Here is an 18,702-nt window from a genome sequence, read left to right as displayed (position 1 = left end):
TGTCTCTCACCACTAGAAAAAGGTGGCGACTGTTACCCTGCCAGGGTTCTTTCCAGCCCATTTGTATTGAAATAGAAATCTCCTTGTCTCTGAAGTTCCCTAATCATGCTAAATCCTGACCGTGTCATTCCTCATGCTGTATCATCCCTCCTTCCGCTGTGAATGCTACTAATTGCTCCCAAAGGTTCTCACTGTGCTTCATTGATGATGAGCACACATATAAGAAAACGTAAACCATTATTTTTTTACTTAAATTCAGTTTTCCATTTTTCTATGTTTTTTTTTAATTATTATTTTTTTATGCTAGACTCACTGTATTCCAAGAATGGGATCACTTTGAGTTGACAATATCCCTGCCTTTCACATACTACTGCCTGCCGGAGGCTTGTCAAGAGGCCCAAGGGCAAGTGAGAAGAGCGGTCCCATCCAGGCAAGGAATGTCTGTTTCTTGTCTAGCTTGACGTAAGACTGACCCAGGGCAGCCTGACATTGCTACATCAGTGGAGGCAAGACAGGACGGATTAGAAATGCCTGTTGATGTTAGGAAAGCCCTAGGGGGAGAGAGAGAGCTGCCCCAGAGGGCTGCCTGATCCATCATGTGGAGCTCCTGGGAAGAGTGGACTGACCATCTTGGGTTCCAGTGGCCGGAGACATGGAGGCTAAGAGATGGGTGTTGCCACCCACTGCCTTTGCATTCTGTAAACTAGAGGTGACACTGTAGTTGGAAGACGGATGTGTAAGGGCCAATATACAGGCCCAAACAAATGGCTCAAGCCCAAGGATCAGTAGATCTCCGATAACCACACACCTGAACTTGTCCTGTGCCCATTATGAGAGTCACTTAAAATCAACATGTCAACCATTCTGGCCATCCAATCTCGTGCAATCCTGTGAAAGGAATATTGTGCTTGCCAGGCGGCCCTCCTAGAACTGAAGTCTGGCCACAGGACCTGGACAATTGCATAGGAATGAATCTGAAAGCTGCTCAGGGCACCTCGTTGCCTTGAATGAGTGGGGTTTCGCTCATTTCCTGAAGGGGAGAACTGGGAGTACAGGCCCAGGCGGGTCTGGCTGGGCTCAAAGTGCCCTAACCGTGTAGCTCTGCTATGGCTGGCTTGTCACCACTGTGGGGGCACTTAAGAAATGTTGAGGTAGTACTTCCGGTGACCCAGACCCACACAGGACCGGGTTCAGGTGTGGGGTACCTAGCCCAGATAGCACTTCACCCTGACCAGTTCCAGGCACTAGAAAGGGGCCTGGACAACTTTGAGGAGGTTGTCCAAAGTGGGGGCCCTGATGGGCAAGGTCTGGAGCAGGGGCTCCACTTGCCTGGGCCCAAAGGCGATGCTGCCTGGCTCAGTAGCGGCTCAGTGACAACAGCTTAAAGAAGTAAACGCTAAAGAAGCGTTAGCAGGTCAGCGGGCCACACTGAGTGTCAAAGCTTCTCTGTTGGAGGAAAGAAACAGAGGCTGAAAGACCAAGTGTGAGTGGGGGAACATGCAGGTTAGAAGAAAAAGGAAGAAAGAACAAAAGGAGGAAGGATCGGGTAAGTGTGGCTTGCTTTCTATGTGTAAGAGACCGCTAAAGTGGATCCTTCTCCAGCCTACGGCCGTCAGCGTCTAAGGACTTTGGGGGAACAACGGACAGGTCATTGCCTCCAGCATTTCCCAACCTCTCACCTACATGGAACACCCCAGATGGAATGGGAATGTTGGACTCAAAAGAACAGGCCAGCAGTCATTTCCGTTCAGCCAGATGTTTTTGAGTGCCCACAAGTTTATGTGACATGTGGCCTGACACGAGATGTTTTATGAAGGCACGTTGGCTGTTGGCTGTCTCCATTTCCACACCGCAGAGTACGAAAATCCTCAGTACCCTGTCAGGCTGAGTTTCTGCGGTTAGGACGGTCCTGTGGCTTCTAAAAGCACAGTGATATGGGGCGCCTGGGTGGCTCAGTCGGTTAAGCATCCGACTTCGGCTCAGGTCATGATCTCGCGGTCCGTGAGTTCGAGCCCCGCGTCGGGCTCTGTGCTGACCGCTCAGAGCCTGGAGCCTGTTTCCGATTCTGTGTCTCCCTCTCTCTCTGCCCCTCCCCTGTTCATGCTGTCTCTCCCTGTCTCAAAAATAAATAAACGTTAAAAAAAAAAATTAAAAAAAAAACAAAAACACAGTGGTAGCTCACAGTGAAGCGTTCAAGCCCAGCATCCGGCATGTGACAGGCCCGCGGTAAGGGCCACCTCTCTCATTCCCCCTGCGTCCTCTTCAGTAAGAGAACAGCCCACGCACGTGCTGGGTCTTTCTGTCCTACCTGTCAGACTAGCAAGAAAATGCAGCACTTTTCTCTTATGGGAAGAGCTAAGAGAAGAGTCTTTTGCCTCTTAGAAATAAACAGAAGCTTTGTGGGGCGCCTGTGGCTCAGTCGGTTAAGCAGCTGACTCTTGAGTTCGGCTCAGGTCATAATCTCACGGTCCTTAAGTTCAAGCCCTGGGTCAGGCTCTGTGCTGACAGCACGTAGTCTGCTTGAGATTCTCTCTCCGCCTTTTTCTCTGCCCCTTCCCTGCTCACGTTTTCTATCTCTGTCTCTCTCAAAAATAAATACATAAACATTAAAAAAAACCCAGAAGCTGTGTTACTATTTATTTTGTAGTTTTACTCCACTTAACAAATTTCTTTCTAAAATGAATAAAGAGGGAGCACTTGGGTGGCTCAGTTGGTTAAGCGTCTGGCTCTTGATTTCGGTTCAGGTCATGATCTCATGGTTCATGAGTTCGAGCCCCGCATCGAGCTCTGTGCTGACAGTGCAGAGCCTGCTTGGGATTCTCACTCTCCCTTTCAGCCCCACCCCTGCTCACTTGCTCTCTCTCTCACAAAATAAGTAAACTTGAAAAAATAAAATGAATAAAGTTTTTATTCTATGTAACATTTTTCTTCCAACAGTTTAAAATGAACTGAGGTATTTTGCAGTAATGAGTCAGAAACACTAGATGTCAGAAGAGAACCAGCTAACCTAAGGTTTAACCAACTGTGTTTACATCCAGCCATTTAGAATAGTAGATTTTAGGAGGCTGCTGGAAACCTAAAGAACATTTAATAACACAGTTATTGTATTTATTTAAATACTAATGGTTTATTGAATCAATATGTTGTGCCCTTGAAACTAATATATAAAACTAATATGTCGTATGTCAATTATATCTCATTTAAAAAAAAAAAACCTAATGGCTGTGTAAACATAGATTTATACCTAATACTAGATATTTTCTACTCTGACCTAAGAGAATGCCCTGAAAGACCTGGTAAAAAGAAGGCAAACAAACAATTTTAAGTATCTATTAAGGGTCAGGAAGTCTCATGTACATAAATTTGTGATCTATATACAAAATTCCCAATCCCCATTCCCCTTCTACCTAACTGAGCAACTTTTAGGCTAGCGGGGTTTTTCTCTGGATGGGTAAAGAACCAGAGCTTCGTATCATGAAAGATGCTTCTGGGGACACCTGCGGGGAAGACACAATATCAATTAAGAAGTATTCCTTGAACATCTACTGTAAGCAATGTACATGCAAGAGAAGCACTTTAAACAAACATTGACATTGGATTTTTTTCCCCTATAGATTAAAGTGTCTCAACTAAATGTACTCTAAATCGTGTCATTATTTCCCTTTTGGACTTAAGGAAAAGTTCCTAATCACTAGTTTTTCTATTGAAGCTGTTCCTTTTTGCATAAATATAGCATGTTTTTAGGCTTCTAATTCTCTAACACTTAGTATAATTTCTGATAAACCTAATTTAGAGTCATTCTGTTTCATCATATAAATTGTCTTTAGAAACTTACAATACCACTTTAACATCTTTTGCATCCAAGTTAATTCATCCTGGAAATTTTTCGGGGAGAAGCTCAAAAGTTTGAGAGAATCAGAGATTCTCAGAACGGGAGAGTAGATAATCATGGTGGGCAATGGGTAGACTCCATATTTCCATTAACGAAACCCAACCGATACTTATTTTAGGTCAGCCACATTATCCCTGGACCACACTGAACTGTTGGCAAATTAAAAATCATAATTTCTGGGGAGACTGGGTGACTCAGTTGGTTAAGTGGTAGACTCTTGATTTCAGCTCAGGTCACGGTCTCATGGTTCATGGGATCGAGCCCTGCATCGGGCTCTGCACTGACAGGCCTGCTTGGGATTATCTCTTTCCCTCTCTCTCTGCCCTCTTATGGTCATGCACTCCCTCCCTCTCTCTCTCTCTCTCTCACTCTCTCTCTCTTTCTGTCTCTCAAGTAAACATGAAAAAATATTTTTAAAAAGTAAAAATCGAAGTTTCTTCTTCTCTGGCTTATATGTCACATCTTCCATCCAGTTTCCTAGCTGGATGAGAGTGGAAAGTCTACTGATAGTCAGAGACCAGGGGTCTGGTCCCATCTCTTGTCATCCATGTAATCTTGGGCAAATCATATACTCTCTTAGTCATGAAAATTTCTACCCATACTCTGAGCACTTCATATCCCATGTAATTGTCTTTCAAGATTTTAAACCCACAGTGAATACCTTCTTTTTTCTTTTATATTCTTTGATAGTTAAAAAAATATATTTCATCCACTTTTTATAAAGTTAAATAAGAAAATAAAACTTTTCAATTTGTGCAATTAGAATAGTAACTTTACTTTGCCAATAGTAAACACTGTCCTTTCTCTTTAAATTGTACCAAATAACTTGAAGTGAAGATGGGCATTTACATTTTTTTCTTCTCTAGTCAGAAGGATCTAAATGAGTTGGTTCCTCTTTACTAGTCTTGATCCTGAGACAAAGGAGCTAGTAAATAATATAGGCAAATCTTTTGGTGTAATTAACAATAATGATTAGCTCCATTGTTGAGGGGACAAGGCACATAAAGTTTGAACTAATAATAGAGTTTAGAACAACAATGATAATGTAACCATGATAAGAGAAAAAAATTGAATTAAAAATTCTGTTATTTCCCCTTAGTGCCTTGTCATGTATTTGCAGATATAATCTGTGTCCTGCATTTAGTTAACTGGATCAAAAACATGTTTCTGTGTTGCTACGTATGTGGCCATCCTAGCTGGCTGGGTCCTTGTCCTTTGGGAGGACCGGATGGCCCAGCCAGGACCTAGCCTCGGTGGCGAGGATTGACCAGTGCGGGAGGTGGGTCGAGGGTTCAGACAGGGCAGGAATCCGATTTAATGTGGTCCAAAGTGGGGGCAGCGAGGTGGATGCAGGCCAAGTATACAGGGGGAATCAGAGAGTGCAAGAGCAAAGAGGACAAGGACAAGAGTGATGGAGTCACTGGAACATGGAACCTGGAGTCAGGGACCGAAGTGAAGAGTGCCTGTGGTGTGAACAGGCCGCTACAGCCAGGAGAGTCCCGGATAAGCGTCCCAGCTCCGGGGGGGGATTGTCCTTTACAACGTTCTGGTTGGGGCGTGCCTTGTCTCCAAGACACGATGTCAAGACTTATTTTACAGACTGTGAGGTATCCCATTGGTAAAAGCTGGCGGTGTTTGCCTACGTGGGGCATGCAGGATGGGGACTTTAAAGCCAGCACAGGCTGATACCTTAACCACTTTTCCCCCGTTGCCCAGGTTGCAGGCTGCCCTCCAGGCCTCCTGTGTAAAAATTCCTCTGGGTCGTCAGCCACTCTGCCCTTTATACTTCATCTCTTCTGGCTTCGCTCTGGTCTCTCCCCCAAAGAGGGTTTGATATTCAGGGTGTTTTCCTCTCCTTGCCCAGTCCCCTTGTGTGTGTGAGTCGTAGGCGTGGTCTGCCTGGCTTTGTGATTCACTGAGTGATGTATAAGCTCAGGCTCCCGCCCAAGTGTTGGCCTGTGTGTGTGTCTACTGCGGGTGATCATTGAACTCGAGCAGAATGTGCCCATGCGCGGTGAAGACTGCCCTGCCCGGTACCCACCGGGTATGTTAAATTCAGGGGGAAGTGGCCTCATTTTGATCTTGTGTACAGGCTGTGATGTCCAATGGACTTAAAATAGCAATACAGTGATGCCTGTCTTTTAGTCCTTCCCTATGTGTCTAGAGAAGGAAGGTTGATGGACTAGGCTTCCTCCGAGTCCCTCGTACCTGTAACGGTGAGTCAAAGATCCTTGCTTCCCTTTTCAATGGGTCAGCACTCATAATCATTCTCAGGATGGGGTGCATCCTGCAGTGGCCTGATGATGCAGAGGCTTCCTAGGGCTGGACACATCTGTGGTCGCCATCAGGCTCACCCAGTTCTCTGGTGCAGGAAAGGGGTGCAGGTCTGGGTGGAACTCACCACCTGCAGGTGGAGGGAGTGCTAACCTCATGGGCACCGGGCAGTATTTCCGTTAGCTTTTGCTGTATAATGACTGCCCCCCTCCCCACCTCAGTCACTTAAAATAACCATTTTAGGTAGCTTCTAATTCCACGTGCGGCTGGCAGTCCTGGGGTCTGTGCAGGGAGTGGATTAATACCCCTGTGCTCTGCCCAAGATACAGATCCTCCCAGAGCAAGCCCACGAGGCACCGGATGCATTGGAAGGGGATCAATTCAACTCTGCATTTGTGAGTTTGTCTATGTCCAAGTGTGGGGCCACTTAGACACTGTGGCCTTTTCAAAACATTGAGATATAGCTATTAAAATTTGTTAGCCTCAAGACTGACAGTCTATCCATCAGCCACTGTTTTAAAACGTAGAGTTTATTTTAAAATGAAAAAAATTTTTAAGTTTATTCGTTTTTGAGAGAGAGACAGAGCGTGAGCAGGGGAGGGGCAGAGAGAGAGGGAGACACAGAATCAAAAGCAGGCTCCAGGCTCTGAGCTGTCAGCACAGGACTGTCGACACAGGACTCGAGCTCACAAACCGCGAGATCACAACCCGAGCCGAAGTCGGACGCTTGACTGAGCCACCCAGGCGCCCCTAGAGTTTACTTTTTATGCAGGGTCGGTGAGGTCGGCAGATCAGAAGACAATTGCCATCGAAAAGATAGTTTCTAACTTGTAGTTTCTAAGAGGAAGGGGGATGTCATGCCATGCAGGGCCACCCAGGGACGCACCGGTATTGGTCACAGGCAGAGAGAGTAAGGGAACTGTGGGCAAGTGGCTTTATTGCAGCTTTTGTTGGTAGGAGTGTGCAAGGCAGGGTAAGAAGGCTAAGCAGGTTTAGCACTGGGCTGGTTCACACAATTTCAGCAGGCTCAGTGGGTAGGGGCTACCTCTGTTGTGTAATGGCTGGCCCTGGGGTGATCAGGATGGGGGATATTGTCCTAAAGAGTAAGGCACTACTAAAGCATGTGGGTGGTGAGTAGGGGCTATTGCCTCTAGGAATTAGCTAGTGCTGACAGGGGCGGTCTTTCCCCGGTCAGGAAAGCCCGAATGTCAAGCATCAATTTAGAAGCTAGAAAATGTGGTTGGTATACCACCTGTGCCTTCTGTGCCGAGGCCCGGTGACCGTGTGGCTCATCCATCTCTGAATGCCCCTAGGAAGTTCTTACTTAGATTTGCCTTCCTGCTTCCCTTCCCTTATGGTTCTGAGACTCAGATGGCATCTTGGCAAAAATCGTAGACGTTATACTCTGGAGCGCACGATCCCCCAATCCCTGTCCCTTTGATGATCAGCGAAAGCTAAGCATCCATGGACCACAAGTCTCCCGACATCTGATCTCAGCCCTCAGTTCGTGCTTGGATTTGGAGCCACTGTTTGAGAGTCAGATCTGTCTGTTTACTACTCCTTATTCATAGACCCAAGGCCCAACAGAGTTTATCAGATTGGGACCAACGGCAATCTGCATTCGATCAGGTTGCTATATGACTGGCTTGCCGGCCGCCATCAATGCAAGGTAAAAGTGGAAGGGCATGCCTCTTTCGCAAGGACTCTGCTTTTTGTGCTGACAATCTCCTCACTTCCTCTGATGAAATAGAAACTCTGGCTGCTGGTTAGTGCCCGAGGCAGCCAAGCAATGGTCACCGAAAGGGCCCCCCCCACCGACACATCAGGGAATGGACATCAGCCCTACTTTTTAAATCCACATCTCCCCAAGGTCCAGTGGCATCCAACACACAGTGTTACCAGGGTTAAGCAACACCTCTCCCTGGCTACTGGGATGGCTTCTGGAAGTCGATCAGCCTGGTCTGAGCTCCCGGTCTACTCTCAAGCCTGTCTCTTAGCGGCTCCCAGAAGGTGAGGGTGTGCCAAGACTGTCCGTGTACCAAAGGGGAGGCCTGTAGTTCCCAAGTAGATGCAGGCTGTTTCGTAACGGACGCTCAGACAGCAGCTGGGAATGTATGTAGTTAAGTCCTTTCCAGGGAGGAACTGGGAGGTGGGCATTTTCCCTTGCTTCCTCTGTGTTAAGCCCAAGCGTAGAGTCATGGGACATGCTCCTATGCCCATTGAAAAACCGCTTCTTTGTTTGGCTAATAGCCCTTTGGGACTAGTGAATGAATGCAAGCCCTGTTGGTTAGGAGAAGTAGGCGATTTAGGGGCCCATCCCTCAGCTGACGGCTGTAAATGTTGAGGCACTAGCTGTGTGGACAAACTCCTTCCTGAGAGATAACTGGCACTTTGGTTTCACTGCTGGAGTGAACCAGAGGGGAGGTGGGGGATGTGCCCACCGGCCGTTTCGGGGTCTGGGACGGATCCGCGTTCGGCACGTAGATGGGTGCTAACTGGAGGCAGGGTCCTCAAGCAGCAGCTTGTAAAGTGTGCAGTCAAATTCCTTCCAGGGAGAGACAGGACAGTTTGCATGTCCGCATGCCCCCTCCACACCGAGCCCTGTGGATCAGCTCAGGTGAGTGCACGTCTGACTAGTAACTGCTTCTGTTTGCTGTCATCTTGCAGGACTGTGAGTGCAAGCCCCACTGGTTTTCAGAGCTAGGCGATCTGGGGGCCCATCCCTGGGAGCCGGCCCTAGGAGCTGGGGCACTGGATGTGCTGTCTAAACCTCTGGGTCCTCAGGGAGAGGCTGGGAGAGGCGTTGTTCCCTCCCAGCGCCATCGTCGTGTGCCAGCGGTAGGGTTTATGGCAGGAGCGCGTCTCAGCCTTTCCTACTCACTTCGTTTGTTTATATATTTTTAATGTTTATTTATGTATTTATTTTGAGCAAGAAAGAGTGTGAGTGGGGGAGGGGCAGAGAGAGAGGGAGAGAGAGAGAATCCAAGGAGGCTCCACGCTGTCAGTGCAGAGGCGGACGCAGAACTCGAACTCACGAGCCGTGAGATCATGATCTGAGCCGAAATCAAGAGTCCAGTGCTCAGCTGACTGAGCCACCCAGGCGCCCCTCCTGGTCGCTTTGATGCGGGTACTTTTGCAGGGTCCTGATGTATAGGAGCCACTCTGCTGGTCTCTGGATTTCTCTGAGGGAACTGTTCTATGTGGAGTTGTTATTCGGTGTCTTCATGAGAGAAGGGAAATTCAGGAGACTCTTATGGTCCAGACCTAGATAGTTTTCTTTAAATGTTTGTTAACCTTTTTCTTTAAGTCCAGAAATCCCACACATGGTTTTTCTAGCATCATTATCAAATAATCATCTCTTTCTCCTTGTTTACAATACTGTCTATAAAATATACTACATTTTGTAAACACCGTGATCCGTTTTGTACTATTTTGTTTCCTTAATTTCTACTTATTCTTATACCAGTACCATTAGTTTAATTTTAAGGTCTTTGTAATATGTTTCAGTGTAAGGCCGATTCTCTCTTACTGGCCTTCTTATAAGGAATTTGTTTTGATATCATTTTTTCCCCAAGTTTTTGACTTAAATTCCAGTTAGTTTAACATACAGTATAATATTGGTTTCAGGTGTACATGGTATCTTTTCCTATTTATATGTTAAGATTAATTAGATTATTTTGTTGAGTCCTCAGAACCCTCCCACACGTCAACATAGGTTTTATAGAGAACACAATAAGCCTACAAATTAATTTGAGAACAGCTGGCATCTTTATGTTTAGCTTTTTCCATACAGCAGCATATAATGTATCTTTTAAAAACATTTTTTTTAACATTTACTCATTTTTGAGAGTGAGAGGCAGAGCATGAGCGGGGGAGGGGTAGAGAGAGAGGGAGACACAGAATCCAAAGCAGGCTCCGGGCTCTGAGCTGTCAGCACAGAGCCCAGTGAGGGGCTCGAACTCACGGACCGCGAGATCATGACGCAGTCAAGTCGGATGCCCAACCGACTGAGCCACCCAGGCGCCCCTAATGTATCTTTTATATCTCTGAATTCAGTTAAGTAGTTTCATATACATTTCTCATTAGGATTTTTCTTAGTTATTTGTTGTCTATTACTACTTTTCAATGGAATTTATTAGTTTACCTTCTTAAATGGAAAGTTTTAAACATACATCCCTTGAACTCATCAGAAGAGGATGTCTTTTAAATTTTTTAACAGTTTTTTTTTTTTTATCGGGGGTGTGTTGGGGAATTGGGAGTACAGGCATTCCACTGGTTTTTGTGTGTGAATTTTGCACCTGTTCTTATTAATTCTGACAACTCTTTAACTGATTCCCAGGGGCTTATCATATTTATTTGTTATATATAATATGTTTATACATAAATATATGTAATTGTATTTTATACATAATGTAATATAATAAATACAGTAGGATTATGAATTCACATTTTCCTTTTGTACATACATATACACTTGCCATATCCTATGTAATGATTCTTTCCCAGAAACAAAGAATTGAGCGTACATGTTAAATTAAGGACGGCTGAATCATTTAGATTTGGAAAAGTTGCAATTAAATAGCTTGGGTAAGGTTTACAGACTTCTACTTTACATGAATAAAAGCATTCTGAAAAGTGGCAGCGCAACCACAGTAGATAATTTTCTGGAAGGCATTCTCCCAAACCAGCGATTGACAGGTAGAATCAGATGTGTGTGGATTGTTGCTGGTCTGGTACTACAATTAAGCTCTTACCTTTTCTTTGCTCTGAAACAGAAAGTTCTGACAAAGGATGTGGTGGCTTCAGGGCCTCTCGGAAACCACACAAGCGGTGCCCTTGCGTTGAACTCTATGTTAAGAAAGGACCGTTGCTGTACTAATGAACCTGTGTTGAGATACTACTAGTTCAGTTCCCGTTACTTCTAATTGGGGCCTCCAGAATTCTCTGAACCTTGCCAGGTCTCTGGCTGGGGCCATGTTAATGTTTCCACTCCAGAGCTTGGCTGCCAATTTTGATTTTTTTTCCTGGGTAGGATTTCCTGAATCGTTATGACATAAAAAGTCATTTGCTTTGCCTTTCATAGTAGAAGCTTTCTTTAAAAAAAAAAAATATTTTGAAGTAATTTCAGTCTTCCAGGAAAATTGCAATTAGTATACAAAGAATTTCCATATATCCTTCACCGAGATTACCCAACCGTTGACGTTTTACACATTCACATCATCATTCTCTTTCTCTGCTCTGCATGAGTGTATGTGCATGTATGTATGTGTGCACACACATTCTTTTTTAGAACCACATGAGATTAAATTTGCAGATGTGCCGTCTTTTACCCTTAAATTCTTCAATATATATTTCCTAATAACAAGGACATCCTCTTACATAATACTGTATAATTATCAACATCAACACAACTGATGAAAATGTTGCCAATTGTCTTGTTATTGTTGTCTATAGCAAACAAAGAAATGTGGGGGGGGGGGCGATCCAGAATCCAATCCAAAATCACACCGGGTATTTATGTCTTCTTAGTGTCCTTGAATCTATTCCTCAGTCTTTGTCTTTCATGACCTTGAATTTGTGAAGACTGTAGGCGAGTTATTTTGTGGACGCTTTCTCCTAACCCTAAATCTTCAACTCATTCCAAAGGTATGACCTTTAACTTGCAGTTGAGCTCCTGTTATCTTAATTTTCCTATCCAACCTGAAAACACTCACCTCCTATTTGTGCTTGAAGAGCTCAGATGTACAAGGGCAAAAACGTGGGGAGGGGATTGACATTTGCCGAGCACCTGCATAGTCCCCGTACTGGGCAGTTGATAAACATCCGTTTCATGAGCACATCCATCCTGTAGCACAAATTATGATTACTGCTATTATGCACATTGTGCAAATGAGGAAGCAGATGCTCAGAGATTGTAACCTGCCCAAAGCCACGCAGTTGGACCTAGGATGGTTTAGAGCCCAACTCCTCGATTTCGCCACACACTGTCTGTAAGGGCACTTGATCTACCTTGACCCTTAGCCACACTGGGTTCTATATAGACCTTGACTTCTGCAGGGTTTCTGGCCTTCGGTGGAGGTTATTAATTTATTGCCTTTTTCCTGCACTGAAATGTGAGCCAGCTCCTGAGGAACAGAGACCAGAGTTATTGACTTTGTGGCCCTTTGCCTGACTCAGAGCCTGGACTGTAAACGGTTCTTGAATGAAGACATTGGAGCATGTGAAGTCGAAGAGGAATAAGAAACACATCTTGTGGGCTCAACTTAAGTTTTCCATATTCAGGGATGTGACCAGTGCCTGAGCCCTGGAGCTAGATTGTCCCTCTTTCTTTAGGGAAACACTGGCTTTGCTTGGAAGACATGCTCTTCTGATTCCCTTCTGACCTCATTAGCAACTGCTTCTTCATCTGAGTGGATTTATCCTCACCTGACTCTTATGCATTGGATTGCCCCGAGTCCAGTCCTCGGACTTCTTCTCTCCTCTCTCTGCGTTGACCTACTTGGTATTCTCTCATCTCATGGCTCCAGAGCATGGCTACTTTAAAATTTATATCCTGGCCTGGATCTTTCCTGACCTCCAGGCTCTGGTCTGCCTGCTTATTTTACATCTGTACTTGGATGCCTCATAAGCGTCCTAAACTTAACACATAGAACTGAAATCCTGGTTTCCCTTCCACCTCAGTAAACGGAAACTCCATCCTTCGTGTTGCTTAAGCTCAACACTGTAGATTCATCCTTGATTTTCTTTTTCTCTTGTATCCCACACACAGCACAGCAGAAAATTCTATCATATTTCAGGGGCTGGGATCATGATACCAGGGTCGTTTTTTAAACACCTTTCTCCGTGAAAATCAAATAGACAGCTAGGACTGAATTGTGGCCACTCAAAATTCATCTGTTGAACCCCTCACCCTCCCATGTAGTGGCATTTGGAAAGGAAGCTTTGGGAAATAATTAGATTTAGATGAGGTCATGAGAGTAGGGCCTTCATGATGGAACTGATACCTTTATAGAAGAGATATCAGAGGGGCACCTGGGTGGTTCAGTCGATGGAGCTTCCGACCTCAGCTCAGGCCATGATCTCGCAGTCCATGAGTTCGAGCCCCGCATCGGGCTCTGTGCTGACAGCTCGGAGCCTGGAGCTGCTTTCAGATTCTGTGTCTCCCTCTCTCTCTGACCCTTCCCGACTCATGCTCTGTCTCTCTCTCTCTCTCTCTCTCTGTTAAAAATAAATAAACATTAAATTTTTTTTTAAAAAAAGAAGAGCTATCAGAGAGCTTGTTCTCTTTCTCTCTGCCCTGTGAGCACACAGCAAGAAGCAGTGTCTGCAAGCCAGGAAGAGAGCTCTCACCAGAATCTAAGCATCCTGACACCCTGATCTCAGATTCTGGACTCCAACGCTGTGAGAAAATAGATTTCTGTTCTGTTGTTTAAACAACCCAGTCTATGGTATTTTGTGATGGCAGATCAAGGTGACTAATCATAGATCAATCAGCATAGTGAATGGAAAAATTACCCATGGAAACCACTTTTGAGAAAACTAGAGGACGGAAAATCCCCACAAATCTCCCCTCAGAGGACAAGCACATTCAAATAAAATTTAGACACATTCAGACATATTTAGAATTCAGACCTATTGTCTAAACCCCTACCAGCAGTAGACGGTTGTAGAGCAGGAGTGGTGGAAAATGAGAATTGAGATCCTCAGAAATGTCTAGCGAATAATCTCTTCTATAAATTCACAGCATGACACGGAAGGAAAATAACTAGAAATAGAAAATGCATTGAGCAGAATAGGAATCCGGGGCAAGGGATAAAGAAAGTGTGGGGAGGGGAGGGCAGCTCAGGGGAGGTGGATTCCAGAAGGCGCTGTCAACGCGGAGTGCGAACCAGGGCTGGAGGCAGAAAACCTTCCTGAACCAGTCCCCCATCCTTTTAATTTAAAAAATTCCGTCACCATTTTTGGACAACCTGGGTCACCTGTCCCACAGACTGCCCCCTTTCTGATTTTGTCTTTTCGCCACCTACATTTCCTGCAAAGTAGACATTAGCTCTGAACACTTGATTGGAGGAAAATTCAGTTTTTGGACAGAAATTCTATATTTTAATACTTGATGATTACTGGGTGCTGCATCACTCCAGGAAGGACTTAATGTCTGGTTTTCCCCCTTTGTACAGTGGAAGATTGGTCCACCGGTGACGACTTGATCCTTCCGCCATGAAGACGTCTACCAACTAACTCATCTGACTGGTGACCGTGAAGTCCAGCCACCTGTTGCCTACACTGCCATGGTGATTCTTTAGAAACACGGGTCCCCTTCTATTATTACTCTCTGCTCAGGACTCTCCAGCTTCTTCCTAACTCACTCAGAGTAAGAGCCAATCTTCTGCACTGGCGTCCTGGGTCTCAGGGATCTGGCCCCCACCATTTCCACGGGCCCTGCCCTTCCTCACTCCCTGCCTCCTCCCTGTGTCTCGCATCCACGATGTGCGAGAATTCAATCCCCCAAATGTGAAGTTTTCTTGCTTCCAAGTCAAAAATAATCGTCAGCACGGTGCCACTCACAGGCAAAAACCTGTAAATCTGACTCTAAAAAACACTGCAAAGTAATACAGGTCTTTAGCTGAAGTTTTCCTCTTCCTTTCTCATGGGGCTGTGGAGGAGGGGGCGATTGCCTTGTCACAAGTTCACCAAGATTTCCTACCACACTCGCGACATCGCCCATTCTGAAAGGAAGGAGTCACCTACCTTCTTGCCTTTCGGCCTCTCCAGGCTCTTCTCCCTCCTTCTCTCTGCCTTGTCCCCAGGCTCCTTTCTTCAACGTGTCCCGTGACATTTCTAAGGTAGATGAGCAGCTTTCCTTGTTTGGTTTTGGTTTTTCCCAGCAAGGACCCCCTTCCCCAGCCAGCACCGCCAAGGGCGGGAGGTACAAAGGCGTGTCTTCCCCCCCACCCCCGCCCAGGCGTGGGCTGAGCAGCCTCGTCCGTTCTGGCCTTGTCTGCGCCCCTCTGTGGGCTCCCGCTCCTGTGCTGTCTTGGCTTCTCAGTTGGGTCTCATCCCCTGACTCCCGTCCCGCAGCCTGCACCACTTGAGTGATCTCTCGAAGAGTGTAGAGGACAGACATCCGCAACGCCTACTTCTCACGATTAAGCATAAACGGGACACGCCTTTGCCAAGCCCACCTAATTGTGGCTTGTTTGTTTAATATCAAAACGCTCTCAGATCTGAGCCCTGATGCCTGCAGCATCGGTAATGCTGTTTCTCTTTACGCCATTAAGGATGGGGATGTGCTAATGTCCATATCAGTTGGAAAGCTTGAATAATTTTTCAAACTTTTCCATCAGGCCGTTTTCTGTATTATTATTCTGGATTAATCTACTTTCGGTAGAGTTTTACGGTATCATTAAAGTCCAACTCCAACATTTAGATCCCAAATGATAGATTTAATGGCCTTTGTTATCACCCCAATGATGTAGGCCTAATTTTATGGTTCACCTGTTTTTGCTGTTTACTTTCTTGAGCTGCAGCCGAGCTGAAGAAACTGTGAAAACAGAGTCTGATTGTCCATGAAAGACAACGCCACCTTATTTTGTAAAAAGAAAACCTGGATTCTCCTAAGTCGGCCCCTGAAAGGGACTCTGCCCGTGGGGATGGTGGAAATGTAAACCCCGCAGCCCCTCATCTTCTCCCAGGTGATGCCTCAGTCACACTGGCTCCAAGGACATGCTCCTGCCCTTGAGTGCTCTAGGTCAGGTGAGGAGCCGTAACCCTTGTCTCCACAGATTGTGGCACTGTGGACGTAAGATCGAAAACTTTTGTTTATTTACTTTCAACTTGAATTTTCCTGAACGCATGATAAAAGGAAAGTCTAAAACGTCTAAAAAGTGTACCCAGCCCCCCAGCCCTCGTTCCCTGAGATAACTAGGGTAACTGATTCATTTTTTAAAATTTTTAACATTAAAAAAAATTTTTACGTTTGAATGTGAGAGAGTGCAAGTGGGGGAGGGGCAGAGAGAGGGGAACAGAGGATCTGAAGCGGGCTCTGTGCCGACAGCCGTGAGTTCCATGTGGGGCTCGAACTCACAAACCAAGAGGTCATGACCCGAGCCGCAGTCAGACGCTCAACCGACTGAGCCACCCAGCTGCCCCAGGGTAACCGATTTCTTTATAACCGTTCAGAGGCATTCTACACTTAGACAAAGACTGATATGATTCTCCATTTCCCCTTTTCAGACGTGGTGCCACCCTGCACATACTGGCACAAGCGACCCTCTCCTTTGCTCCGTCTCGGAAAGTCTCCAGTGCGTGAGTCCCCGTTCTTTTCCGTTGGCTCCACGATGACCCGTTGTATGGCTGTCCCATAACGTATTTAGCCTCTCTCCTGCCGATAGGCATTTGGGCCATTTCTTATCTTTTTTTTTTCACTCCCAAAGTGCTTCAGTAAAAACAATCAATAACTTCCTTTGCACGTATGTGAAGTATGTAGGACAACTTTCTAGAAACTGCTGGGTCAAAGAATAGGTGCACCTCGAGTGTAAATACATATTGTCAAATTTACATTAATAGTGTTCCAATTTATACCCCTGCACCCCCCACCCCACACATACACACGAGGAGTGTATGCACTTAATCAGAGTTTACAAGAGGCCTAGGTTTAATGTAAGGAAATAAACCTGGTGGCCTGAAGCGGGATAATATGGTTTATGAGACATGGCTTACCAGTCTTTAGTTTGTGATCCAGTAGAGGAATGCTTTGCTTCCTAGCTCTCACCTCGCTTGCACAGAGCAGGAACTCTCGGGGAGGGGGGTAGTTGTTTTCTGCCCCCCGCCCCCACCTGCCTCACATCCTCCCACTTCTCTGAGCCAGAAGGGAACACAGATGCCTTAGGTATTGCAACTCAGGGAATAGGACACATAGTCTTTTTCTGACTTCTACTGAGCAAGGTCGCCAAACAGATGTGACTGCCAGCTGACCCATGAGCCGGTCCCAGGCACTTGGAGGCTCCTCACCCTGTTCCCTGACCTTGGAATGTGGGTTCCACTTGTCTTTCCCATTCCCACAGGCTGCCCATCCAAGGAGATGGCCTTGAGATGGTGATGTGGTTTTGAAAACACCTTCATGGGACACATGACTGAGTCCAGTTAGAGTCTCTTTACAAACTTAGATTTGGCAGGCAGGTGCAAGGATCCGTTCGTGCTGGTGCTTCAGATAAGCCTCGTATAGAAGTTCCCCTCACTTGTTAAAACTGCGGCCTACTGACCTGGAGTGGCCTATCACTTCTTCAGACTCTCCCTGCCCTCTGTGATGGGCACTGGCTTCAAATTTCACCTGGGAAGCTCCTGGAAAGGTTGCAAACAAGCAATGGCCATCCTTCCGATACCAACATCTGGCTCAACTAGAACTAAGCCAGAGACTGAACACGAGGAGAGAGCAGGTAGCAGAAAGATTGAGGAGACCAAGGGGTCAAGGAAGGTAGAAAAGGGAGAAGGGATAAGGGCGAGAGATTTCTCTGCAGGCAGGAGAGGGAGGCTCTGTGGTGCCCCTAGAGAAGGTTACGGGCGGCATCACTTTCTCTCCTTGTCGACTACATGGTTTTTGTAGGATGTGTGAGAAGAGTCACATCAGGACAGTCAATATTATTCTGTGGGAGCTCAACGTTCGAGGACAATTTCTTTTGCTCTCAATCTTCTAATTTTCCTAAACATTGCTAAAATTCTGATACAAAGTCCCATTGCAAAGAAAAAAATACTAAACCAAACTATTTGTAATAAAAGATTGTTGTGGCAGTCTGCTGTATGTTCACCATGGTCTCTTCTTTTTTCTTTCTGGGCCAGAGTCAGATTCTATTTTTCTGCTTTCCTTATGACTTGGTGGGGTCCTGTGACTCTATTCCGGCCCAAGGAATGTGGGCAGAAGTGACGTGCACCATTTCCAGGACTGGCCCCTCATACCCTTCTCCTCTCCCCCTGTGAAACCACTTCTCTCTTTTCTTCTCCTTTTTGTACGGCTAGAAACAAAAGACGTCAAGGCCTTACACCACTTCTGGCTTCAGTAAAGCCAGAACACGGGAGGAGCTTGGAGCCCTGAGTTCTGCTTGACGAGAGCAAGTAGGAGAACCTAAGTTTTATACCCCCATTAAGTAGATGTTAGTCCTCTCCTCGGATTGGTCTCTGCTGGCAGGTTGCTGTTGCACCCAGGTACTTGAAGGTATTCATACGCGTCTGAGCCAGGAGGCATATGGGAGCGGGGGTAGAATTGCACTTCATTACATAGCTTTCCCCCATTTCATTTTATTTTATTTTAATTATTTTTTTAATGTTTATTTTTGAGAGACAGAGACAGAGCACAAGCAGGGGAGGGACAGAGAGGGAGGGAGACACAGAATCCGAAGCAGGCTCCAGGCTCTGAGCTGTCAGCACAGAACCTGACGTGGAGCTCGAACCCACAAACCGCGAGATCCTGACCTGAAGTCGGACACTTAACCGACTGAGCCACTCAGGCGCCCCTAACTTTCCCCAATTTTAAATAAAAATCT

At 45.9% G+C, this 18,702-nt stretch overlaps 1 long non-coding RNA gene across 1 annotated transcript; it reads left to right on the top strand.

Annotated features, from left to right (window-relative positions):
• Positions 1-6,938: 6,938 nt before the first annotated feature.
• Positions 6,939-17,956, top strand: LOC124507680 (uncharacterized). Its single transcript, XR_006961091.1, has 4 exons — positions 6,939-8,176; positions 8,719-8,783; positions 14,344-15,919; positions 16,400-17,956. It is a non-coding gene; the product is annotated as an uncharacterized LOC124507680 (long non-coding RNA).
• The last annotated feature ends 746 nt before the right edge of the window (positions 17,957-18,702 follow it).

This window comes from Lynx rufus, unplaced genomic scaffold (genome assembly GCF_022079265.1).
Source record: "Lynx rufus isolate CCGP_SWC_20201006 ecotype Redwood Valley unplaced genomic scaffold, mLynRuf1.p SCAF_12, whole genome shotgun sequence".
Taxonomy (NCBI): Eukaryota; Metazoa; Chordata; class Mammalia; order Carnivora; family Felidae; genus Lynx; species Lynx rufus.
This window is presented reverse-complemented; position numbering and strand designations above follow the sequence as displayed.